Source organism: Hemicordylus capensis, chromosome 5 (assembly GCF_027244095.1).
Source record: "Hemicordylus capensis ecotype Gifberg chromosome 5, rHemCap1.1.pri, whole genome shotgun sequence".
NCBI classification, from domain to species: Eukaryota; Metazoa; Chordata; class Lepidosauria; order Squamata; family Cordylidae; genus Hemicordylus; species Hemicordylus capensis.
In genome coordinates, this window is record NC_069661.1 from 115,457,038 (window position 1) to 115,483,821 (window position 26,784).

Below are 26,784 nucleotides of genomic sequence, written 5' to 3' on the forward strand. Positions count from 1 at the left end.
CCAGGCAGTCTTGGATGAAACAGATTATCTAGACCAGGGCCCCCAGATGTTGTTGGACTACAACTCCCATCATCCCCAGATATGGCCTTTGTGTCTGAGGATGATGGGAGTTGTAGTCCAACAACATCTGAGGGCCCAAGGTTAAGAAACTCTAATCTAGACCAATGTCAAACTGGCTTTCAGGTAGGTTATGGGGTGGAGACTTCTTTGGTTGGCCTGATGGATGATCTCCAGAGGGAGTGTAACTCTGTTGGTCCTTTTGGATCTCTCAGCGGCTTTCGATACCGTCAGCCATGGTATCCTTCTGGATTGTTGGCAGGTACTGGGTGTAGGGGGCACTTCTTTTCAGTGGTTCCGCTCATACCTCTCAGGCAGATTTCAGAAGGTGTTACTTGGAGACAGCTGTTCTACCAAGCGAGAGCTTTTGTATAGTGTTCCTCAGGATTCAATTTTGTCTCCAATGCTTTTTAAACATCTACATGAAACTGCTGGTAGAGATCATCAGGGGATTTGGTGCAGTACTTTGTTATCTGTATGCTGATGACACCCAAATCTACTTCTCCATGTCAGCTTCATCAGGCAATGGCATAACTCCCTTAAATGCCTGCCTTGGGGCAGTAATGGGCTGGATGAGGAATAATAAACCAAGACTGAATCCAAACAAGATGGAAGTGCTCACTTTAGGAAGCTTCAAGTCGGGAAATGGGATAGATGGGGTTACACTCCCCCAGAAGGAACAGGTTTGCAGTTTGGGAGTACTTTTGAATCCAACCCTCTCTCTGATACCTCAGGTGGAGGCAGTGGCCAGTTTCTATAAACTTCATGCTGGTAACCTCCAGGCTTGACTATTGCAATGCACTCTACATGGGGCTGCCTTTGTATGTAGTCCGGAAGCTGCAATTGGTGCAGAATGCTGCTACCAGATTGATCTCCAGGATGCCATGTAGAGACTATATTACTCCATTTCTAAAAGATCTACACTGGATACCAATTGGTTTCCGGGGGAAATACAAATGCTGGTTATTACCTTTAAAGCCATTAATGGCTTGGACCCACAGTATTTTAAGAAAACACCTTCTTCGTTGTGAACCCCACCACCTATTAAGATCTTCAGGAGAGGTTCATCTGAGGGTGCTGAAAGCTCATCTGGTGGCGACTCAAAGGTGTGCCTTCTCTGTACTTGCCCCAGGACTGTGGAATGCACTTCCTGCTGAGATTAGAGCTGCTCCATCCCCGTTGACTTTTAGGAAACAACTAAAGACAAATCTCTTCAGCCACGCTTTTTAGTTGGTGTGTTTTAATGGATATTTTAATTTGATTTTTTTTAAAAAAAGATTCTAACTGTTAAATTATTGGTTTGTTTTATGCTGTAAACCACCTAGAGACTTCAGTAGTGGGCAGTATACAAATACATTAAATAAGTAAACTTGCATAGGATCTAATGGCATGGCTGCTATCCTGTGCTCAGTGGCTTACGAGCTCATTGGCTCATTCAGAGATATGGGGAAGCCTCCTGAGGAATTTTACTATTCTTATTGACTTTCTCTTGCTTCCTTGAAATTCATCAGATTGTTCTCCCAAGCAGGAAATTTCACTAATTTTGCAATTTCTCTTTAGGCACAATTTGGCAGAGGCTCTTATCCCAGATCTTGTCAACTTTGCCCACTGAGTGGGAAGTTTCTGCATCAACTACAGATTCCTCACTGGACTCCCCTCTAGTGCTGGTAAAAGGCATAACACCAGTGGCACAGCTTAACCAGCCACCCACTGAACTGTGAGTCCCTTGTAGAGATACGCAGGATCCTCTGAAGGAATTCTGCGTGTTTTCTCAGAATTGTCCTTTGCTTCCCTCAAAGTTGCTCGGATGCTTTACCCAACCTAACCTTCTAAATTCACCTTGATGCTTTGGTTTAGAAGAAATTTGATGGCATCTCTAGTCCCAGTGAACTCAATGGGATATTCTAAGTACTGTATTTGTGCATATGTATACCGCATGAGTTATACAGGGTTTTTTTAATTAGGTGCAGGGATCTAAGTGTGTGAGAGTCATAAAAAATTGTTTTTCCACAGACCCGTTTACTCCCTCCTCCTCCTGGTTCCCAACCTAACTCTGCACCTTCCTCTGTCCCCCAAGAGAGCTGAGGGGCTTTGTAGACAGAGTCGTTCAGTTCCGTTCTGGTTTACAGTTTACTTTCCAGTGTAATTAAATCACAGGGTTAAATCAAGAGAGTGTATCTTCCTAGGTGCACCTAGGAGGACTGTATTGTGGAAAGCAATCTCTTTGCTCCTTTTTGAGGGAAACCAGCCCCTGATCAGCAGCTCTCTTTGGGTGCGGGTGTGTTCCATTCAAGTGTATTGGGGTGACAGGGAGACAAGACCCCGCTGAGGATAGAAAAAACAAAGCATGGGAGGAACAAGTGGGTGGGGTAAAGCCCCCAGATAGAAAAAGGTCCAGTGTAGGGAATACACAGGTGCAGGTGGTGCACTTCAAACAAACAAACCTTAAATGCCAATTTTGTGGGGATAATACTTGGGTGCAGGTTATACCTGTGTGCAGGGTTTATATGTGAAAATATGGTAAGCATGCATAAGATCATTTGGTGACATTGTTATTGAAGTTTCTTGTCAGTTCTGTATGTTGAGAAAAGGAAAGACTGCAGTAAGCGAGCAGTAGGGTTTTGTAGGGGTTATACGTTGTGTGGCACTCTGCATGTCACTAGGAAATGACCCCATGCCAGTCTGAAGGCCATACTGCCACCAAAACAGGCTATTTCTAGAGGTGCATTTTATAAGTATTGCTTTAACATAATACAGTGAAGTAAAAATAATTTTGAAAACCCACAAATAATCTTTTCTTCACTGTTCTCTACAATAACACTTCTTGCACTGGCATGTCTAGTCTTGTCTTCCATCCTTTGCTCTCAGTCTATATGCTTTTTTGGAGGGCGCAGGCTCACTCACTCACTCACTCACAAACACCATGCCTTCTCTTTCTCAGTCAACCTGTACATTTTGTATATCAAATATATATGCATACAGTAGTGGTTAAGAATGTCATGTGAGCCAGGAAACCCACCAGTTCAAATCTGACTTCACCCATAAGCTCACTAGATTTATTCTTTCAGCATCAACCACTACCTGCAATAAGAAGTCACAACACTGGCTGCTTTCCAGGGTTAATTTTACTGACACAAATGTGGATGTGAGATATATGTGCTGAGCACCTAAAATGTGCTATATGCATGATTATTATGAATGTTGTTGTTTATGCAATGTTGGACTGATTTATGGCTCTACTGTTTACTGAGACCAAGCAGAGTAAAAAGGAGGAGGAGGATGTTAGGGGGAGGAGAGCAGGGGCGTACCTAGTGTAGGGCAGGAAGGGCACATGCCCCGGGCGCAACTTGAAGGGGGCGCCATTTTTTAAAATAAAAAATAAAAATAAAATGGTTGCTGAAAACAAAATGGCCACTGTGCATGCTCAAATGGCCTCTGTGAGACTCTAGGCCATGACAGACTTCGCAGAGGCCATTTGAGCATGCACGGTGGCCATTTGTTTTCAGCGGCCATTTGTTAAAAAAAAATTTTAAAAAATGGCCACTACATATGCTCACATGGTCCCTGAAAGGCCCTAGAGGCCAGCGGGGGGAGGGAGAACCTTTGCAGACCCCCCAGCCTTTAGCAAGCCCCCCGAAGGGGCTACAGGTTTTAAAAAAAATATTTAATATAATATGTCACTGTACACATATTCAATTTGGCACTATGTACAGAGAATCAGGGCTTGTGAATACTGAGCTGAAGCTTATGAGCTAGGGTTGTAGTCATTTGCTCTTACTTTGCTTCTTGTGATAAGTGAGTTAAATGTGATGTCTTAATAATATGGCTATTAATGGTGAGTTTGTCTTTGAATCAGTGTGAAACCCTTAGTATTAAGGCCCACTGGGAGTTTCTTGCTCTCTTTCTCTCATTGTAACTGTCTTTCTGAAATACTAGAATATATTCCAAGCAGTGACACAGTTTACTCTGCATATCCTTTAATTATTTTTAGAGTATCTGGGGAAAGTCAAATTCTCCATTTATTTTTCAAACTGATGTAATAGTGATGCTACAATGCATAGTCGAGAATTAGACAGGCACTTCTGTTTAGTTTTTCAAGTACCCCTCCACATAGTATTTGGATATTTCATGAGCCCAGCATACTGAAATTTGTAGTTTCCCAGCATTTTTTGGTCTGGCTAAGTCCACTGCAAAATAGTTTTTGAAATATTAAAAGATTAACGAGCTTGACTTGTATTTTTCAGCTGATGTTATGGTAAAGTTATCGTATATGGTATATGGTACTTTATATGGTAAAGTTAAAGATGGGTGTCAGATGTTTGGAGAGGGGGCGCAATTGCAGTGCTTGCCCTAGGTGCTATTTTTGCCTAGATATGCCTCTGGAGGAGAGGCAGGGCAAAGGGGGCTCTAAAGTAGGGATGTGCATGGTCCGGAGCAGTCCAGACCAGCACCGAAGGGGGGCCTTTCGTTTAGGGCGGGGAGGGCTTGCTTACCCCTCCCGCCTCTTTGCCCCCACCAGAGGCCGTATTGTATCTAATAAATGGGGCGCTGGAAACCAGCCGCCCCTGCCGCCCCCCCCGCAAGCGGATTAGGGGCAAAAATTAGTAAGGTACTGCCGCCATCCCTGCCCCCCCTCCCCCACCCCCCGAGTGCTCACCGCATTGTTTCTTAGAAAAGAGAGGAGCCCGCCGAACAGAGCTCTTCTCTTGGCAAAGTCTGTGAAGCAACTGAGGACTGGGGTGCGCGCGCGCGCGTGATACGACGTCTAAACTTCCGCCGGAGGCCCGGTCTACCCGGCCTCATCCCGCCAGGTAGACCGGGCCTCCGGCGGACCTCTGGCGGGGGCAAAGAGGCGGGAGGGGTAAGCAAGCCCTCCCCGCCCATAAAGGGGGACCCCCCACCCGGACCCGGACTGGCCAAGTCCGAACCGGTCTGGAAGTTCGGAGGCCTTTAGAATGGCCTCCAGACCTGTTTGGACACACCCCTACTCTAAAGGAGGAAGTGGAATCTGTTGACCTAGTGGGCTTCAGTCTGTTTAGAAACTCCAGGCTTGTGCTTGGCACTAACTGAGAATCAAAGTCTTAATAAACAGGATAACTTATAATAAAATAAAAGCCTTTTATGGCTAAAAAAAATCTATTGGTGGCTGTATATTTGAGTGGCCTGTTGGGTAGGACGGGTCTTGGGTAGCTTTCTGACTAGTAGTTGTACAAGTAGAAGATGTTCAGCTCATGCAAGGGACATGCATGATTCTTGCCAATCCCCCCTTCCCTCTGCTGTCCTTTGGAACCCGCCCCCATTCTGCTCTTGAGGTTCCCCTCAACTTCATGGGCATATTTTCAGGGGACACAGGGATGTGCAAAGGGAAGGGAAGAGGGATCAGTGGTACATCTTTTGTTTATTAAACTACCAGTCAGGATGCTGTCAATTGTTGAAGGCTCTTCACTATCTGCTGTTTGGTGCATTCTGGTATTCTGTAGCAGCTTGTCCTCAGCTGTCTTTAATGCCAGCAATTGATCTCTTGGTGAAGATATACTAGAAAAGCATAATTATCCTACAATATGTTATCAACAAATGCAGAATATACCAAAGCATGTCTGCAGTGTGTGAAATGTCAGGTTGTGCATGGCTTGGAGCCTTAGTGTTCATGCACATGCATTTGTGACTCCCACAAACAACATTTTATGAAGGCTTTCCCCAATATGCAAAAACAGGGGCCTTATTATTTACTTACATCTTCATGTGTCTGTGTCACAAAGCAGCCTGTTGGGTGAGTCAGGAAACGATTATATTTCTGTCTTGTTTGCACAGTTTTGTCACAATGGCTGCTTGAAATTCTCACTGTTGTTTTAAATGCTCTTTTGGCTGATATTGTTTACGTGCAACTTTGATTAAAATCTTTCAAACTCATTACAAGTAAACAATATTTACCACATCATCCATCTTGTTTATTCATTGTTGTTTTTAATGGTATGAGCATTAGCCAGACAGCTCTGAATCTGTCAAGTTATTAGTGGGGGTTGGGGGAAAAGAAAAAAAGTTAGTTATTGTTTATACATTGCAGGTATGTTAATGAAGGGTTGACTGAAAACAACTAAAAGCTTCATTAGGTAGACATGTACATTTTCCCATCAGCATCATCCATGAATGATTATTAATATAGTGGAAAATTACCAGACAGAGCTGAAATAACAGCAATTATTATAGGCTTTGTTTAATATTTGTCAGGAGAGGTACATGTAAAATGACTATGGTTTTCATGTAAACTCTCTCCTTACATTAAAAATAAGCTTCCAATTCACTATCAATTAAAAGGTTTTTATTTACAGAATTTTTATTTCAGTGCTATGGAATCCATTAATCTTGATTTAAATATGCCCTCAGGAGAGAGGGCAGAAGCTTAAACCGAATCGATGCATTGTGGAAGTTCCAAATATATGCAGTCGTAGTGCAGGGATGGGCAGCCTAAGACTTCTGGGTGATCTTTCTTTCTTTCTTTCTCCTTCGCCTAAGCCTTGGGACCTTCTTGCACAAAATAGCCAGCCACTAGGGGATGCAGAGCCAGTCACAGAATGGCCCAGTTGGTCATAGTGAGCTTGGGATTTTGAAACCTGCAAATATGAGAAAGCAAGAGTTGACCAGGGGGCTGCTGATGTCACAACAAGCATTAACTCAGGCTTGAGGGCCTCACTGCTAGATTTTAGACAATTGGGAGGTTCTCTCCCAGTAAAGGACTTAAAGATTCCCCCAGTCTGTGTTAATCTTTTTTTCTCCCAGCTTTCTGACAGTTCTTCTGAGCTGCTTTATCAGCATGGTGAGAGGAAGAGAAGGCAGACATATCTAGCCAATCACCTAGCCAATCACCTAAAACATTGTTTTAGAAATTGCTAATATTTCCTGGTCTTGAAGTACCAGCAGTTTCCCAAATTTCTACCGGAAAGAGTGGTTTAACGTTCTGAAAAATCCTCACCTGGCCATGAAGCTGACTGGGTAACCTTGGCCAGTCACTATCTTTCTATCTATCTACTTCATAGGGTTGCTAGGATAAAGGAGGCGGGAGAGAACCACATATGCCACCCTGAGCACCTTACAGGAGAGGCAATCTAATGACAGGGATGTGATAAAGGCATCTCTCTCTCCCAGGCTGACAGCTCCTCTGCTGTCATGGAGAATGAAGATCTCAGAGAAGGAGGTCATCTGAGAAAGAAGGGAATACTTCCTTAAAAAGGACCCCTTCCTTGGGTGATGCGCCCATATCCTCACACACAGAAGATACTCCTCCAGGGGTTGGGGGCCTCCTAGAGTAGTTGATTAGATTTTTAGGGGTATAGAGAGATGAGTTTGCGACCTGCTTATAGATGTAACGTGCCTGCCTAATGCGAAAGTTGCAGACCTCACACGGTGTCTAGCGAGGCTGTTAGGAAGTGCTGGGGAAGAGTCAGCTGTCATGGTGCACATCATCACCAACCATGTTGGGAAATGCAGTCAGGATGTCCTGGAAGTCAAGTTTAGGTTGCAAGGCAGCAAATTGAAGTCCATGACCCTCAGGGTAGCGTTCTCTGAAGTACTAATTCTGTCATTTTTGTCAACAGAAAAACACATACTGTGCAGCTTCCTAAACCCAAGCTGTACAGTTATGTGTGAACATAAGAGTGGACTATAAATGAGGGGGGCATGGAGATCACACTTCCAGTAAACAAAGTCTAATAAGAGTTTTACAAGGATGACTGCCAGTGGTGTAGACTTAAGACAACCAGCTGCAAGTTGATTTCTATGAAAAATCTCGAACCCTGAATTCATGGGGCAACCTTAGTGAAACTGCTACTTATCTGCTTCATTCCCTAATATGTACTATTTGAGTAATAATTGTAGCCTAGCATACAATGTTGTATCAATCAGTGTTTTGAGATTGATGTGCTTTGAATACCTATGAAAAGTGCTAATCTATATAAATACTGGTGATTAAGTTTCCCAAACTATGCTTTCTTAATGCTCTGAATTTGTTTTTTCTTCCAATGGCTTGAAAGTCTTTTTCAATGACAGAAAGCACTGCTTCAAAACAAAGGTCTCGCAAAGTAGTTGTTTGTGTATGAATGTATAGTAGATAGCAATTGTCTATAGTAGATAGACAAACCAAATTGTCTCAAAGCAAAATGTGCTTTCCTTTGAGATCAACCCACAATGATCATTAGAATATGCCTAGGATTATGTTATGGGAAAAGCTTAGTGGATACAAAATGGCAGCCTTCCCAACTATTATTATTATTATTATTATTATTATTATTATTAATTTTTACATTTATATCCCGCTCTTCCTCCAAGGAGCCCAGAGCGGTGTATGACATGGTTCTCTTTCACAACAACCCTGTGAAGTAGGTTAGGCTGAGAGAGAAGTGACTGGCCCAGAGTCACCCAGCTAGTTTCATGGCTGAATGGGGATTTGAACTCGGGACTCCCCAGTCCTAGTCCAGCACTCTAACCACTACACCATGCTAGCTCTCCATGTGACCCATAGTAACTGTTAAGTTGGGCAGCTTCACACACCACTAGAACTGGTGACCCAGCCAAGCTGCTGGTTCCTGGAACACAACTTCTGGTGTTGGCAGGCATATGCCTACATTGGGCATGCCATCCAAACCCCTAGTTTCATCATCTTCTACCCTACTTACAGTTCTGAGCCCATCTGTAACCTAGATTTGAAGTCTGTTACAAACGTCAGGTTTGGAACTGCAAGTGGGGTAGAATATACCACCCGTGGTGGGTTCAGATGATATACTCAGTGTCATCACATTCTTGCTGACACCGGAAGTTGGACTCTCACTCCAGAAATGAGACCAGAGGAAGTTGACACCAGAAGTGGACTCTCACTCCAGAAACCAGACAAGAGGAGAGCTGGTCTTGTAGTAGCAAGCATGACCTGTCCCCTTAGCTCAGCAGGGTCTGCCCTGGGTGCATATGGATGGGAGACTAGATGTCTTTCAGATATTCTCCTTAGGGGATGGACTGCTCTGGCAAGAGCAGAAGGTTCCAAGTTCCCTCCCTGACAGCATCTCCAAGATAGGGCTGAGAGAGATTCCTGCCTGTAACCTTGGAGAAGCCGCTGCCAGTCTGTGTAGACAACACTGAGCTAGATGGACCAATGGTCTGCCTCAGTATATGGCAGCTTCTTATATTCCTAACTGAGGGTTGAGCCAAGCCACTGGTTCTTTGTGACATGTGGAGCCACCCATTGCCTCAGCTTGAATGAGACTGAGGCAGAACCACACACAAATGTTTTTGGCTTTCCCAGGCTTTGGGGCCAAGTATGCACCTGCTGCTGAGAGAAATGAGGATGACTTTTAGCCATGATGAGGCTCCTGCTTTGAATGATTTATAGACTTCAGCAGAGAAACCTGTAACATTGGCTACTGAGACAATAGCCTCAGGCAGTATTAGGATGGATGGATAAATATGGCACACCAGCAAGTTCAGCCTCAAAGAAAGATCTGGAGATTTGTTGCAGGGATTAAAACTGGCAGTGGGGTTCTCTACATTTCACTTTGTGGCTACTTGGTTTTGGCTCCCATCAGGGTTGATTTGATTTAAATCAAATTGATTTAAATTGCTTCACAGAAGGACTCGATTTTAATTATATAGAGCACTAGTCGGGAAGATTAGATTTAATCATCATTTTCTAGTAAAAGTACATTCTGATTGTGTAATATAACCATAATATATTCAGAGATAGATATAGGTTTCATTTTTAGAAGGTAGGTACACACTATGATAGGTACACACTTCTCACAATGCTGTTTCATTCAGACAACTGGGCTTTGCCTTTCTTTGTTGCACTCTTTGCATTTCACATGCAAGCCTGTTTTACCCATGGATATAGAAATTTCATTAAAATATCCCCAAATTGGGTCTTTTTTTACAGCCTGCTACCATGATAGGTATTTCCCTTCTACAGTAGAGGATGCACTCCGGAAATAGTTCCTCAGGACTGCATTAATATGTTCTATTCACTTTTGTTTTCACTTTCTATTCCCCTCCCCTATCCCTTGCATTTATATCCAGACTCCTCTTCCTTGCTCAGATCTATTCCATCCCCCCAAATTTATTTACCTTCTTTGTCTTTGCACTTGTGGTGGTGGTGGTGGCAGGGGGCAACAGCAAGGACTTGATTCACGCATTTGCAATGTTCATAGACTATAATTAGAAATTATGATTAATATTCAAGTTGATATCATTGAACAAAGGTTCTTTTATCTTTTAAAATTAAAATCAAATTTAAATAAAAAATCTGATTAAAATTTAAAAAAAATCAATTTAAATTTAAAAATCTGATTTTTAAAAAATGGTTGATTTTTATCAGCCCTGGCTCCCATTGGGGTTCATTCTTTATAGAATGAACATTGGTATCATTCTATAATTTACAGAATGAACGTTGGTATCATTCTGTTGGTATCATTCTGGAATGTCTCCAATGGCACTGCATTGGAGACATTCCAGATGATGTACTGATGTCACCAGTGCATCTGGTGTGCCTCTTACATATACTGTGACACCACATGGAACTCCCACAGTCTGGAAGATTGTTTCTGGTGTCAACAAACATGTATGCATTTAGATTTAGAGTGTAATCCATTCTGAAGACTATGAGTAGATAACAAAAGCAAAATTATTTTTTTAAAAATCTACAAAATGCAAAGTTTAAAGTCACTACAATTCTCCCAACATTAACCTTGAAAGAAAAATAATGAAATTGTGAAATACATTATTTAATCCATTTATATAGTTTATACTTATACTAAATTCAAATATTTGAAATTTCTACACTTATTTGTCTGACATTTCTAAACTATGGATGTTTTACCACCAGATAATTTTGTTATAGTAATCCCTTCCAGTTTTTGTTCAGCCACTCTTTTCCCCCTTGATTTATTAATTTTTCCAGTTTTGTGGCTTTTAGTAAATATCAATCCAGTCACTGTTAATAAGTGCAGAATCAATTCTGTACAGACTATGTAAATAATACACATAACTGAGACGTATTTAACTGAAGGAAATTGTCAGAGCTATGGTTTTTACATAATTAAGGAACTATAGTAAAAGGATTTTGAATAAATTGTAAGTAAAAGATTTCATTGATAACATTCTCTAGTATCTAATTGCCCTGTGTGTTGCCACCACATACTATTAATGTTTATTATACCATATTTTTGGAAGTGCCAAAAACTACCTCTTCCAGAGTTATGAATTCTGTGAATCTGTCAAGGTACTGTATACCACTGCAAAGTGGTCTTAAAGCTGTTCATTTTTTGTAAAAGCTAACCATACTGTTAACTGTAAACTCCTGTTAAACACTTGAAATTTCCAGTTGCAGGTTCATCTCATTTAAAAATGTACTTTACATAGGTGTATTTTGCTATAGTGCATAGGTAGAATACTATGCTCTTTGGAGAGGTGTTCCTTTTTATTTTCCATGTTGTGTTCCCACAAATGGAAAGTGACCACCACCTAGTTACTCTGATGCTGCGAAACCCGCTGGGCCCTAAACAGGATGAGTCAGTGCCTTCTATGAGGACAGAGCATAACTGCTGTTGTGTCAGATGATCCCCAAGTCTGGCTGATAAAATCTCCACTCTTCTCCAGACACATCACCTTCTGAAGTTGAGACAAGAGAGGCTTAATTTATCGGACCCGGTTCAACTCTTACAAGTCTATAACTCCATTAATTACGAAAACATCTTACATCTAAGCAGCGTGAATCCTCTAATAGACAGTGGAGACCTTCCAAACCATGGTTTGACTAGGATTGTGTGGAGTGTAGATGTCTTCTTTTGGACAGATTCCAAGCTTATAAGGTAGATCCCGCTTCATCATCAGTCCAAGAACTAATGTTACAGAAAAAGCAATATAAACAGCTAATTAGACAGAAAAAGTGGGTCTATATGAAATCTTCTTGGGATTTGTTATTGTATTCAATCCGATCAAGACAACAGTCCCTTTTCTGGAGAACTGTGGCAGGGATTCCACATGGAAGACATCTGACGCCCGATGCCCACATCCATCTGGAGCTTTGGGAGAGGCACTTTCCAAAGTTGTACTAGGAGGAAGGGACTTTGCCAGGCCCCTTTACATTCATTGAGCAGCCATTACCTGACTGGTCGCCTGTTACCACAGCAGAAATCTCTGACCTAATATGCCAACTGAGGCCGGGCAAGGCCCCCAGAGCTGACCTGTTCCCACCAGAGTTGGTTTTGTCCAAAGTAGACGAGTGGGTGCCGGTGCTTGCTTCGTTGTTTACTGCCATTAATAGTTCAGGATGCATACCGAAAGACTGGAGCTTGTCCATCATTGTACCTATCTACAAGAAGGGGTGCAGAAGTGAGCCAGGCAAGTATAGGCCAATCAGTCTTCTGAGTACAGTTAGCAAAATTTACGCTAAACACCTTTATTGGAAGTTGAGGGACTGGATGGAACAGGACAACATTTTTGCAGAAGACCAGGTTCAGAGAAGGGAGGTCTACTGTTGACCATTGTCTTGTTCATCATCATCTAGCACAGAAATATGCTCAATCCTTGCATGTTGCCTTTGTAGATCTTAGGTTTGTCTTTGACTCAATCCCTCGGGATAGGCTCTGGGATAAATTGAGAGCCTCCTCCATTGATCGGCAACTCTTAGCTCTAATTGGAGCCTTACACGTATTGCCAACCATGAGGGTTAGGTGCAATCCACAGGGAGGATTAACCAGAGCTATTCCGATTGTAAAGAGGGCCCGACAAGGATGTGTGCTCGCACCCTTGCTGTTTAACTTTTTTGTCAATGATATGGTGATACATCTTGATAGCAGTGATTTCCATCCTCCCAAGCTACCTAGAAGAAGTATCCCTGTGTTGCTGTATGCGGATGACACGGCCATTCTGGCTAGAACCCCGGTTGGTCTAAGGAGGGCCTTAGGGGCATTGGCTGTTTATTGTAAGAGAAAACAGCCGAGTATTAATTATCAGAAAATGAAGGTGCTCTCCTTTGCTAGGAGACCTAAGAGACGGATATGGAAGATTGATAGACAAAGGATAGAGCAGGTCCAAAATTTTGTATACTTGGGGGTAGATGTTCATTCATCTGGATCAAGATGGGCCCATGCCTCTCATGTGGCCCAGACTGCCCAAAACAGTGCCCAAGCTATTTTGCGATTCTATAGAACCAGGGGAGGGCATTTTATCCCCACGGCCTTAAAACATTTTCAAGCAAAATCATTGGCACATTTACTGTATGGTGCTCTATTGGGTCCTTACCCAGATCTGTCCCCCCTAGAAATGGTGCAGTCTAAATTCTTGAGAGCAATATTTCAGACACCCAAGTGCACCTCCAATGCGAGGATCAGATTGGAGGTGGGTCTCATTAGAGTTGAGGCCAGATGCTGGCAAGTGGTGGTTTTATTGGCTGATGGGTTTTTCCTTGGACACAGGGCTGAGCCGCTTAGCATTAGAGGATTCCTATCAGTTGACCTGGAAGTGTGCTCTGAACCAAAAGATGACCGCCTTGGGCCTCTATCAGTCTGCCTTGCTTATGCAAAGTTTGGAGACAGCTAGGAAGCTAATCAAACAGAGAATAAAAGATACTGAAAGACAAACAGATATAGCGAGGGCACCTGACTTTCAGAGCCAGAAAGTCAGGCATAGTTTGGCCCCATCATCCTATCTCACAATCTTGGAGGTGCCCCCACTTAGAAGAGTTTTTACCCTGGCAAGATGCCTTCAGCCCTCTTAGAGGGCAGATATAAAGGAACTCCCTATGGGGAGAGGCTCTGCCCATGTGGGGACGGTCAAGTGGAAACGGTTACCTATGTGCTGTTGGAATATTTGTTCTATAGAGACCTGTGTCGGGATCTCATTTACCCTTTGATTGGCTAAATGCCCAGGTCTTGATTCTCCTCAGATGATTGGCAGGCTGTTGGAAGGAAGTAATTCCAGCACCACCAGACAGGTAGCTAAATTTTGTAGTGCAGACCTCCGTTTGCGTAAGAGCTTAATAAAGGGAAAATAGGTGATGGATTTAAGGCCATAGCAACTTTTGCAGCTACAGTGTGGCTAACTGCAGGTGGGTACACAGGTATTGGGATCACTTGTATATCATCAATAAATCTAACAACAAAATTTTCCCAAGCTCCTGAATTATCTAACTCCTTTCAGATTCAGGAGTTGGGAAGGCAACTGTTTAAATTTTGATTTGTATGTAATAATCTCATAAGTATGAAATACTGCTGTCTCCTTTTATTCTTAGTTATGTGTTTTTAGTAGTACTTTCAGTACCTTGATCTATGTTCGGGAGGACTTTTTAAAATTTATTTGGTTTTATTGTTTGTAGTAGAAGTTTGATTGTTTTCTTTTCTACATTTGTTTTAATCTCATGCTGGTCGCTGACCAAAATAAAGAGATTTGATTATTTTCCATGTATGCTACAGTGAAGACTGGATCTGTCCCCTCACTAAGCTGCACTACGGTTCATCCTATGTCCCCCTTTATTGATGGAGACTTAGAATGGCTGGAAAGGATACGTCACCTTGTCCCCCTTTAGCCACTTGTCAAGCTTTCCAAAGACTTAGCCTCTTTCTGGAGGACCCAGGTCTTGTCTCTGTCAAGTCCATCTCGTCACTCCCCACCACTCTCCTCAAATAGAGAGGAACAATCCCCTCTGTAATCGCAGGCCTTGCCCCTCAGTTCACCCAATGCTTTGCCTCCAATCTTGTTGCTTGGAACTTCTCCCAATCTTCCCATTTCCTACACCTTACCCTCAACTGCTGCCTGCCTCTTTCTGTCCCCACACACCCCTGAAACATGCTATCTTCCCTCTGACAAACCCATCCATCTCAGCTGATTGTCAGCCCTGTCATAGCCTTGTGCCCACTCATGTTCAGATTTTGTGAGTTGTGCACTGCAGGGTGGACTTGTCAGTTTCTCTCTTGGCCACCTGCTGATGGCCACTAATCATCTTGGTCATCTGAGAGGGTGTTAATGGAACTGCTCCAGGGTGATTGGCGAACACCTCTAAATGAGTTCGGGCTTTGTGGGGGAAATTAGCAAGCTGGAGTGGAGCAGTCCCATGTCAGAATAATTTTTGTGCAAAGCTCTGGTCCTGGGGAAGTAAATTGACATAGAGGTTGAAGTTCAAAAAAGGGAAGGTTTCATTTGAGGGTTTAGGGGTACAGAGGAATAAGAGAGTTGATTAAAGCAATATTCCTACTAAAATACGTTACCTGTTGTATTTTGACCTTCTTTGATGGGTTCATTTCCTTGAAATGAACGTAATCCAAGCAGCAAGGGCTGCCTGCCTAGAAATGAGCTCTGGAGAGCTCGCCCAGACTCCATGGATACTGGGCCACACACCCTTTGCACTAGGCTACCTATCAACCCTAAGGGTTAATTCATCACAGACCAGCACTCAACTCCTCGCGGACCGGCAGTTGAGAAACACCAACCTAGTTGATGTGTTATGAGAGAAACAGGAACACACCCTTGAGATGGGAGAAGAGGTGGTCTTGTGATAGCAAGCATGTATTGTCCCCTTTGCTAAGCAGGGTCTGCTTTGGTTTGCATTTAAATGGGAAATTACATGTGAGCACGACAAGATATTCCCTTTAAGGGATGGGGCCATCTGAAAAGAGCACCTGTATGATTGCATGCAGAAGGTTCCAAGTTTCCTCTCTGGTATCTCCAGATAGGGATGAGAGAGACTCCTGCTTGTAACCTTGGAGAAGCCCCTGCCAGTCTGGGTAGACAGTATTGAGCTAAATGGGCCAGTGTTTTCACTTGGTAGAAGGCAGCTTCCTATGTCTAAATATCAAGTTAGCAACACATGCATTTATTGTACAGGAGATCCTCGTAGTCGTGGGTCCAGCACCCATGGTTTCATGTATCCATGGTCAGGTAATGGACACCCAACCTCGGTATATGCAGGGTGGAAAGGCAAAAAAGTGTTAAATCTGCATATCTTTAAAATGCCAAAAATGACCTCCGTTTCTGGCTGCCATTTTTCATTCGGGAGAGATCGGGAACCTTTTTATGGCCCCCCCCCCCAAAAAAAACCCACGGCAATTTTTGACCAATTTTTTACTCTTGGGGACCATTGGTGGACTTCTTGGGACCCTCAGTGGACCACTTTCCCCTGTGTTTCTAGGGCCATTTTACCTAACCCCTGGATTAGGTAACCTAATCCCTGGTCCTAACCAGGACCTAACCCCTGGTCCACTCTGGTTGCATAAGAATGGGAGACTAGAAGGGTGAGCACTGGAAGATTATCCTCTCAGGGGATGGAGCCGCTCTGGGAAGAGCATCAGAAGGTTCCAAGTCCCCTCCCTGGCATCTCCAAGATAGACCTGAGAAAGATTCCTGCCTGCAACCTTGGAGAAGCTGCTGCCAGTCTTTGAAGACAATACTGTGCTAGATAGACCAATGGTCTGACTCAGTATATGGCGGCTTCCTATGTTCCTATGTTCCTATTTTCATTTCCTCAATTCAGTATTTGCGGTACTCAGTATTCATGGTTCCCATATCTGCAGTAGTAGCGGAGAACGGAACCCCCATGAATATCATGGTTATCCTTTATCTCTATACTGATTGTCTTGAAGAGCCCCAAGTCTCAAAAAGTGCAACACTGAAATTTTTTTATTTGCAAACTATAGTAATTGGAAGAGAGCTATGTTGCTGTATCCAGTTAACTCAATTTCCATTTCTTCAGATTTCATAGTAGTTGTCCCTCCCACTCTGCTCCCCATTTCTGAGTTTAAATTACATTTAAAGTGGATGACTAAAATAGATAAAGCAATTGCCACTTGTTCGTTGGCCTCATTGTGTCATGCTGGGCTATAAATGTATTTAATCTGGACAGAACTGAGGAGGTAAAACCTAATTTATTAACTATCAATCAGAGATGGCAAGCCAGTGGGAGAGACTGTAACCCTATGATTTAGATCTATCAAAGAAATTTTTAAAAACCTCCCTACATGCTGCATTATTTGAGATTTGTTACGTTTTTCTTCTTGAGACCTGCATTTTTCTGTAAGCATAAATATATCCACTCATTGACCAGACTGGATACCTCCTTAAAAACAACTTATTGGAGAAGCTATCATGGTTGAACCAAAGCTATAAATAGACAGGGCAGCCCAATTATTAAGACAAGGAACTTGTGCAACTGATAATACCAATGGGTGGATGGAACTGGAAACACTAGAAGGAGAAAACTGGGGAACCTTTCTAATTGACCATGGTTGGAAAGCACTTGTGACAGAGACAGGCCATGACTACCCGCAGCATGGCATCCATAGCTTGTGCTGACTTAGTCATGATATGGGCAGCCAGATGGATATGCACAGGTCAAGTCTATGTATATTGACTTTCAGCATGCAGTTGCCAACACTCTGAAATGGAGATGCTTAGTTCTGCTTTTGGAGTATTGGCAAACCACCCCAACTGACTTTTGGGCTTATGTGGGGAATCAGGAACTCTAGAGTGAGCAGTTCATTGTAGAATAAATGTGTGCAAAGCTCCAATCTTGGAAATGACTGACAGAGAGTTGAAGTCAAATACAATCAGGATTATTTAGGGTTTTAGAGGTACAGAAAGGAAACCTTGATTAGCAAGCAACACAATATTAACTAGTAAAACTAACCAGGCTAATAATACCAATAGTATGAAATTGAAACTCACAAAGAGGCGTTTTGGCTTGAGATCCAAATTATACCCACTCAAGGCTGACCAGAGAAATGGTCTTAGAGATCAGCTTCAGACTTTAAAGAGAGTAGGAAGAGAGGGGAGCAAGAGATTTCAAAGCAGAATTAGTATACCTAATTCCTTCTGGTGGTGTGTTGCAACTTTTGTTGCTTGGTCCATACTGGTGAATCTCTCTCTCCAGGGACAAGCAGGGAGGTGGGATACAAGAGCAGGTACCTGTGTGCCACTCACGGGTCAGGAAGCAAGTTAAAGTCCAAAAGAGGTAGAATCTTAGGGGGGCCATTTCTTGATGCAGCCAGGCAGGCTGCACAGATTGGGCCTGGAAACAGTGCTGATCTGAGGGCAAAAAGTAGGACTGGCATGAGAGCCAAGGCACAGCAGGATGGTATACCTGATGCCCAGACACACACACACACACACACACACACACACACACAGTGGGTAAATCCAAAGAAGACACAGTGACACACACTGCTTTTAAAGGACAGGAACAGGCAACATTTTGCCTGGGGGCCGAATGTTGGCCACACCTTTCTGCTGAAAAGGGTGACTTCCGTGATAGACAAAAGAATATATTTTGTCCTGTTCAAACTTCAGTAGGTGTGGTATAAGAGCACAATGAAGTGAATAGGTTTGAGAAATTTGTGCAGGTTTGAGTGAATGGATGCATTAGGGTTTGTCTCGTGGTCAGGAAGACCTTGATGAGCCTTGTTAGCTCTTATCTGTTCTACCTGTGATAAGCTGGGAGGCTACTCCATTGTGTCAACAGAGGGGAGTACCTGGCTATTCATGCTTGAGTAATAACTCTTAATTAACTTGTGTATGCTTTAGCATCCTCACCTGATCTTAAACAGAGGAGAGCATGGAGGCTAGTCATGTTAGGTTTGACCTGGGGTTACCTTCCCTAAGCTACCTGCCAAGTGACTTACACTTGGGAGTCAGCTTTTGTAAGCAAATGATGAGCTCATGATCCCATGACTCTCTGAAGTAAAAAATGGGAACTACAAGCCTGTAGCTTAAAATTAGGTGTAGCGGTGCTGCAGGGAGCCTCCAAGAGGCTATCTTCATAATAGTTCTCATCAAAAAGTGATTAGAAGTCAGCTGGTGTGTTTTTTGGCTGAAATCTGCTCATATGCCACTGAAATCAAGGCTTGAAATTCCTACTTGGGGAGACCTGAATTCAAATCCTCATTCAGCCATGAAACTAGCTGGGTGTGTCTGGGCCAGTCACTTCTCTCTCAGCCTAACTGACTTCATGGGGTTGTTGTGAAAGAGAAACTCAAGTATGTAATACACTGCTCTGGGCTCCTTGGAGGAAGAGCGGGATATAAATGTAATAATAATAATAATAATAATGCCCCCAAACAGGCAGCAGCCATGTTGGCTCTGCTGTGACACCTCAATGCTCTTTGTCTTTGAGGCCTGTTCATTCTGAGAATGGCTAGTGAAGTTCCCTGCAGTAATCTGACCCCAAACTACCATGATTTTGAAAAATCCAGAAGCTACAAGTGGTGTGTAGTGTAGTACCATTGTGCAAGAGCACAGTAGAAAGCACCACCCACCCAGAGAAAAAGTGTGTGTGTCGCTAAAGAGAATAAGAGACGAAAAGCTTGGGTAGATGCAATGAGAAAAAGTGTTCAGTGAGAAATACGTGTTGCTTGTGTGCCAATACTTTTCAGTGTTGGAATAAATAAATTATAAAATGTTATCCTCCACTATTGTATATTTATATAATTTGATTTTCCTGCTCCCCCTTTTAAAGGAGCAACTGTGGAGAATTGGGGGGCGGGGGGCTTTAACAGCTTAATAGGAGTGGAGATGAGCGTAGTGGAGACCACAAAGTTAGTATTAGAATTAGTTTTATATCTCAAAAGGAAAAAAACACTCTCCCACAAAGTTGCCCTCTTATATGGCATGCCATTATAAGAGGAAATATCAACAGAAGCCATATCCACCCCAGTAATAACAGCACAAGCCAACACACAATTAACAAAATTCTAAGTTCTGGTTTTGGAAGCCCCGGGCTCCCTCGAAGGTGTGGTTTCAAAATTATATGAGCTGATAATAAACCACACATTTAACGCACTACCTGGCCTTAAAGCGTCTTGGGAAAATTACTTCCAACTGCAAATAGACCAGGAGTGTTTGAACATATGGAAATGCAAGCCAGTTATTTCCTCCTTGGCCCAAATTAAGGAGAACTTTCTTAAAGTTTTCCATCAATGGTACATGACCCCAGTAAAATTAGCATACATTCATAAAGACTGTTCTCCACTTTGCTGGAATAATTATGGGATGAAGGGAATTTATTTTCATCTTTGGTGGGCCTGCCCCAGTGTTTAACACTTTTGGACAGAGATATTCACAGAGATGAGTAAAATCACAAATCAGAAAATAGGATTATGCCCCCAGCTGGCGTTAATAAATATATTTTCTGGAGTCAATACAAATGTGTCCTCAAAAATTAGTAGTGTTTATGGTATCCACTGCCAGGTTAGCTATAGCCAAGCACTGCAAAAGTCAAAACATGTCGATAAATAATCCTGTTTGAGAACTTATGGCTTATCGCGATTTCAGAAAAGGTAACCCATATTATTCGATCCCGTGCAAACCAGACCACAAATAACTCTTTTTATGTAATCTAGTCAGATTTCATTCTTTACAACATTTGGGAGAATTATGGTTGTTTTCTTACGCCAGAGTGTGGCTGGATTGAGGTTTGTGGTATGATGTTTTGTTTGTGTTTGGATCAATTTCGTTCTGCACTGTAATTTGTTATAATAAACTTTTTATTAGACTTTAAAAAACAAACAAACAGGAGCCATTTCCATCCTCCTTTGGTAAAGTTGCACCAGTTGGATGTCTGCCTCTCATGTCTAAAAGTCCTGGGCTCTCTAGAGGTTTGTAAAAGCCAGATAGGAGCTCCAAGGCTTAGCAGTCAAACCATGAAGGGCCACTGTCAAAAAGAAGCAGGTGAGGCTTACATAGTATAGGGGAATAGGCCCAATTTATGTCAGAGATCAGAGTTAAATCACTGAAGTGTAATAATAGTTGCCCTTTGTTTTCAAGAGATTTCACCAGCCCTGACAGAAATGATCCTTAGTTGTTAGTAGAGTGAAAAGACAAAAAAAGCAGCACAGACACTGTTCACCCCCACATCCCTTTTTCAAGGGGAAGAAAAATCAAAAATGTTTTCCCTCTATACTGGTTCCACATCATAGGGACTAGCAGGTGGTTACACATAAAACAGAAGTGCGTCACCAATAATTATTCGTTTCAGGGGTGTAGCTATAATTGAGAGAAGGGGTTCAAAGAATCCAGCCCCCCGCCCAGCTCTAACCCTCCCTAGTTACTTCATCATTTCCCTCACTCCGAGGGGCCATTGGACAGAGGGGCAAACACAGGCCCCCTCTCCCCTAGCTATGCCCCTGATTAGTATATTGAGGAGCAGCTAGTTCTTCCCTCTCCCTTGTGTCCTTGCCGCTTTTCGGGTGCAGTCCTTTGGGGGAGGGGATCTACACCCTGTGGTTTCTTCACCCAGGAATGAAGTGCTTACCCCCTTCTTCTTGACCCAGGAATCTTGAGGGCTCCCTGTTACATCACAGTGAACCCCATCTATTCTTCTTGGGGCTTCTGCTTAGGCTTGCCACCCGAAGAGCTCCAAAATAAAGAACACGTAAGATCTTAATAAAATGACATTGAGGCTATTCTCACAGTTTGCCAAAATCGGGCTAAGGGAGCCTAGCCTGATTCTGCCAGACCGTGAGAAACACGGGTTTGCAGGCAAGCCCAGTTTCTCCTAAGCGGGTCACCTGCTTAACTACTCCTCTTCTAAACCCAGGTTAGCGGAGCAAGTGCTCCGCTAACCCAGGCTTTTTGATTGTGTGTTGCCATAGCACGGCTCTGCGCTGCGGCAACTCACGATGAGACCCCTGACCAGGAGGCTAAAAAGCAGCTCCCCCGGAGCCGTGACTAAAATCCACGCAGCTCTCACCGGCTCCATGACAGAGCTGGCACTCGTGTGGGCAGCCAATCCAGTCGTGTGGGTGGCAGTCGTGTGGGTGGCCCAGGGCTGCAGCAGGGATCGTTATGGCGGGTCTCACCAATCGTGAGACCCGCCTCATTATGTTTGTCTGTCAGAACATGAACAATAATTTATTACTAGTGTAATGTATTTAAGTATTAAATTTATCTAATATATTTATATACTGCTTTTCTAAGCAAGTTCTTAGCAATTAAACTATTCAGTTAGCAATTAGACTAAGTAGCAATTAGACTAAGTAGCAATTAGACTAAGTTAGCCATAACTACGTTCAATGGAAATTTATGGGCCTCGGGGTAGTAAAGATAACTCTCAGTGGTGCTTCTCATGAGTAACTGTCTGAATGCATTATAAGAAAGCAGCATTTTAAGAACAGAACATAGCTACAATACAATACAATCTCAACCCATTTAAACAGATAGCAGATTAAATTAAAGTTGCTTTTTGCCCTTAGAGTGAACGTCTTCTTTTCCATGAGTATTTTTGGTTACTCCTTGCAGCAGTGAGAAGGGGCTTATCATTCATGATCATCATGTGGAAGTCAGCACATGACAGATCAAAATTCATACTCACAAGCAGCTCACTCTTTATCAGTTCAAAAGAACACCTACTGCGGTTTTCATTCCATTTGTTTTGCACGTGGGAAAATATGCATTCAGCATATCCATTGGATGCAGGGATGCTCAGTACAAATGAGAGCACAGACAGCATATTAGGAAGAGCATCAGAGACTTGAAATATGTTCCTCCACTTCAAAGCAGTGCTTTTCGGTTTCCAGTCCTCAGTCATTTTTAATTTGTCAAGAATTGCTCTGAGTACTGTAATCTCATCATACTGTAGATCCATATCCAGCTATAACCTGCTGACAAGATTAAGCCTTTCAACCACCATTTCCATATCTGAATAAATGATTTGTCCAGTAGCCTGAAGGGGGGGGTTACTTTAAGGGGCAGGGAAGGTACTGCCTACCTGCCAGCTCCCACCCTGCTGCTTTCCCCCCACTGGCGCTCTCCCAAAAAGTGTGGGCACGGGACTGCAGTGTTCCTCCTTGCAGCCCCATTCAACATCGCCATGCAAATGGTCAATGCGGACGAAGAGCCTAGAACCTCCATCGCCATCAATCTGAGATACAGAGGATGTAGGCAGGCAGTGGCAAGGCAAAATCAGCAGTCCCACAATGCAGGGGAATCCCATTGGGTATCCGAGTGAAGCATGTCTCTAATTTAATTCAAGAAAAAATAGTCTAAACAATCATAAAAATCAATAAGGATAATAAATAAATGTAAGCCAAATTGAAATGATGCATTGTCTTCCGGAAACACTTTCTTCCAGCAGTGTTGAACAGTGCCCCTTCCCTCAATAACATTTCAGCCCTGCCTACAGTAATGTTCACATAATTTGCATAATTGGCCTCTCTTGTTCATAGTCTCTCTCTCACATGGCCCTGTTCTCTGTACTAGGTATGTTGAGAACCATATTTGTGTAAAGAAAAACATTATCTTCCAAGTATATATTTCTAATACAGAAATGTGTGCAAAAACATGTTCTATACTGCACCTTTTTGTAGCAATATCAGTAAGAACAATATTGCTGACTACACCAGAAACAATGTACAAAATAATGTAATATATCAGTTCCAGTTTGTCACTCCTGAGGACATGGATATGCTTCTTGGAGCAGTGCGGCCTACCACCTTCTCTCTTACCCTTGCCCAACATGGCTTATACTAACTGGCAGGGTGGTTGTTGTAGAAGGCCTGGTAGATATCATACATGCTTCTCTGAGGGAGGGCAGGATGCCTCCTTCTCTTAAGGAGGCAATTATTAGAACACTTCTGAAGATTACTGCCTTGGATCCCTCAGAGTTGAGTAACTACAGGCCTGTCTCCCTTCTGTGGCTGGGCAAGGCAACTGAGAGGATTATGGCCTCCCAGCTCCAGACAGTCTTGGAGGAAACTGATTATCTAGACCCATTCCAGACTGGTTTTCAGGCGGGCTACGGGGTGGAGACTGCCTTGGTCAGCCTGATGGATGATCTTAATTGGAAATTGACAGAGGAAGTGTGACTCTGTTGATGCTTTTGAACCGCTCAGGAGCATCTTGGGAGTGGGGGGCACTGCTTTGCAGTGGTTCTGCTCCTATATTTCGGGCAGATTCCAGATGGTGTTGGAGAATGCTGTTCTTCAAAATCTGAACTTTTGTATGGTGTCCCTCAGGTCTCTGTATTGTCTCCGATGTTGTTTAACATCTACATGAAACCGCTGGGAGAGAAACCATATGGGAGAGATTTGGTGCAGGGTGCTATCAGTATGCTGATGACACCCAAATCTTTTTCTCTGTGTCAACATCATCAGGAGAGGGCATAACCTCACTAAATGCCTGCCTGGAGGCAGTGAAGGGCTGGATGAGGGATAACAAACTGAGACTGAATCCAGATACGATGGGGGTACTCATTGTGCAGGGTTAAAACTCGGGAGATGAGTTTGATCTGCCTGTTCTGCATGGAGTCACACTTCCCCGGAAGGAACACGTATATAGTCTGGGGTGCTTCTGGATCCAAGCCGCTCCCTGGTATTGCAGGTTGAGGTGGTGTCCAGAAGTGGCTTCTATCAGCATTGGCTGATACGCCAGCTGCACCATTTCTTGAGATAAACAGCCTCAGAACAATGGTACATATGCTGGTAATCTCCAGAATGGATTACTGCAATGTGCTCTATGTGGGGCTGCCTTTGTATGTAGTCTGGAAACTACAGCTAGTTCAGAATGTGGCAGCCAGGTTGGTCTCTGGGTCATCTTGGAGAGACCATATTATTTCCTGTATTGAAAGAGCTACAATGGCTGCCAGTAAGTTTCCAGGCAAAATACAAAGTGCTGATTATAACCTATAAAGTCCTAAATGGCTTGGGCCCTGAGTATTTAAGAGAACGTCTTCTTCATCGTGAACCCCACCACCCATTGAGATAACCAGAAGAGGTCCGTCTGCAGTTGCCACTGGCTCATCTGGTGGCTAATAATAATTATAATAATAATATTTATTATTATTATTCGATTTCTATACCGCCCTTCCAAAAATGGATCAGGGCAGAAATAACAAATAAGATGGCTCCCTGTCCCCAAAGGGCTCACATTCTAAAAAGAAACATAAGACACACACCAGCAACAGTCACTGGAAGTACTGTGCTGGGGGTGGATAGGGCCAGTTACTCTCCCCCTGCTAAATAAAGAGAATCACCATGGTAAAAGGTGCCACTTTGCCCAGTTAGCAGGCTACTCGGGGACGGACCTTCTCCACCACTGCCCTGAAGCTTTGGAATGCACTCCCTGCTGAAATAAGAGGCTCCCCATCTCTGACAATTTTTAAAAAAATCTTTAAAGACACATCTGTTCACCCAGGCTTTTAATTAAATACTGTTTACAGTATTTAAGGCTCTGGCAAAAACTAATAGATTTGGAAATTGATAAGAGATTACTACTATTAATTTATAAGCTATATGAGAAGTCTCGATTGCGGGTCCGTTGTAATCAGTATGGCTATTTATCGTCAGATGTTCCAACTAGTAGAGGAGTAAGGCAGGGTTGCATTTGGGCACCTACTTTATTTAACATCTATATCAACTCAGTGGTGAGCTGTTTATCCGACATGTCTATGCACCCACCAAGATTGGCACAGAAACATATTGCAGTCCTGCTGTATGCAAACGTTATGATCCTTTTATCGCAGACGCCCATAGGACTACATCGAGCATTGGCACAATTAAGTTTATTTTGTAACAGAGAAATGATGGAGGTAAACCACCAAAAGACAAAAGTTTTAGTGTTTGCTAAACGGCCAAAGAAATATACTTGGCACATGAACGGAAATACAATTGAACAAGTTCAATCTTATAAATACTTAGGCATTGTATTCCATTCATCTGGCTTCCGTATTGTGCATCAAAAACAAATTATTCAGAGCACCCAATTATCAATGAATCTAATCAAATCATTTCATTTCTCATGGGGAGCTTCGTACGTCCCTGTTGCAATAAAACTACTATTGGCCAAAGTGTATCCTCAGATTATGTATGGTGCAGAATTGGGTCCATTTAGTAATTTTGCTCTGCTAGAAACACTTCAAACTAAGTTCATAAGAACTATATTACAATTGCCGTGCTGTGTTTCAAATACTGTCATTAGAAGGGAGGTGGGTCTGGTTAGATTCGAATCATGTTATTGGAGAACTATTATATTTTACTGGTTAAAATTGGTATTCACAAAAGTTGGCCTAGTACATTTAATTCTTGAAGACTCTTTTAAATCCAAATGGAAATTGGCAATCACAAAAAAATTACTATTATACGGATTCTCTCAAGATGATCTTATTAGATTAGATTTTGATCCAGGCTAGAAGAACAATTGTGCAACGTGTCCATGACGTGGAGTTGCAGATGGAACATGCAAAGTTATCGAGTAACATTTACATAGGAAGTCAGAGCATTGAGCTCAAGCCTGCTACAAATTTAAGTAGCATCCTAATTCCAAAGTTTAGACAAGCTCTAACACTTGCCCATCAAAATGCTCTCCCAACAGCTGTGCTCCATGGGAGATTCCAGGGTATACCATATGCATTAAGATTATGCCCCTGTGGATCTGGTAACGGTGAAATAACTGCTCATGTTCTTCTGTATTGTGATTATTACAGAGACATAAGACGCCAACTAATTGCCCCACTTTTGATTAATTTTCCGGGTCGTGGAGATAATTTTTATTTAAACTATCTACTAACCAATCCTAATTTGGACGTTATTCATATTGTGGCCAAATATTGTTATATAATATGCCAAATGCGTAGAAATGTAGTCTGATTTATTATTATTATTATTATTATTATTATTATTATTATTATTATTATTATTTTCTTATTTGTTTTATATTGTTGTATTGCTGGTCTATGACCGAAATAAAGTTTTAATTACTTACTGTTTTAAT

The 26,784-nt window shown here is 42.6% G+C and overlaps 1 protein-coding gene across 13 annotated transcripts in view; it reads left to right on the plus strand.

Annotated features, from left to right (window-relative positions):
* KCNIP4 (potassium voltage-gated channel interacting protein 4) overlaps positions 1 to 26,784 on the plus strand; it is a 598,831-nt gene that overhangs the window by 243,959 nt on the left and 328,088 nt on the right. For 5 of the 13 annotated variants that reach the window (XM_053252535.1, XM_053252533.1, XM_053252536.1 and 2 more), the window contains exon 2: positions 1,618 to 1,774. The exons of the other annotated variants lie outside the window; for them this stretch is intronic. The gene's annotated coding sequence lies outside the window, so the exon portion shown is untranslated. The remainder of the gene's footprint in view (positions 1 to 1,617; positions 1,775 to 26,784) is intronic. 13 annotated transcript variants of the gene reach the window in all.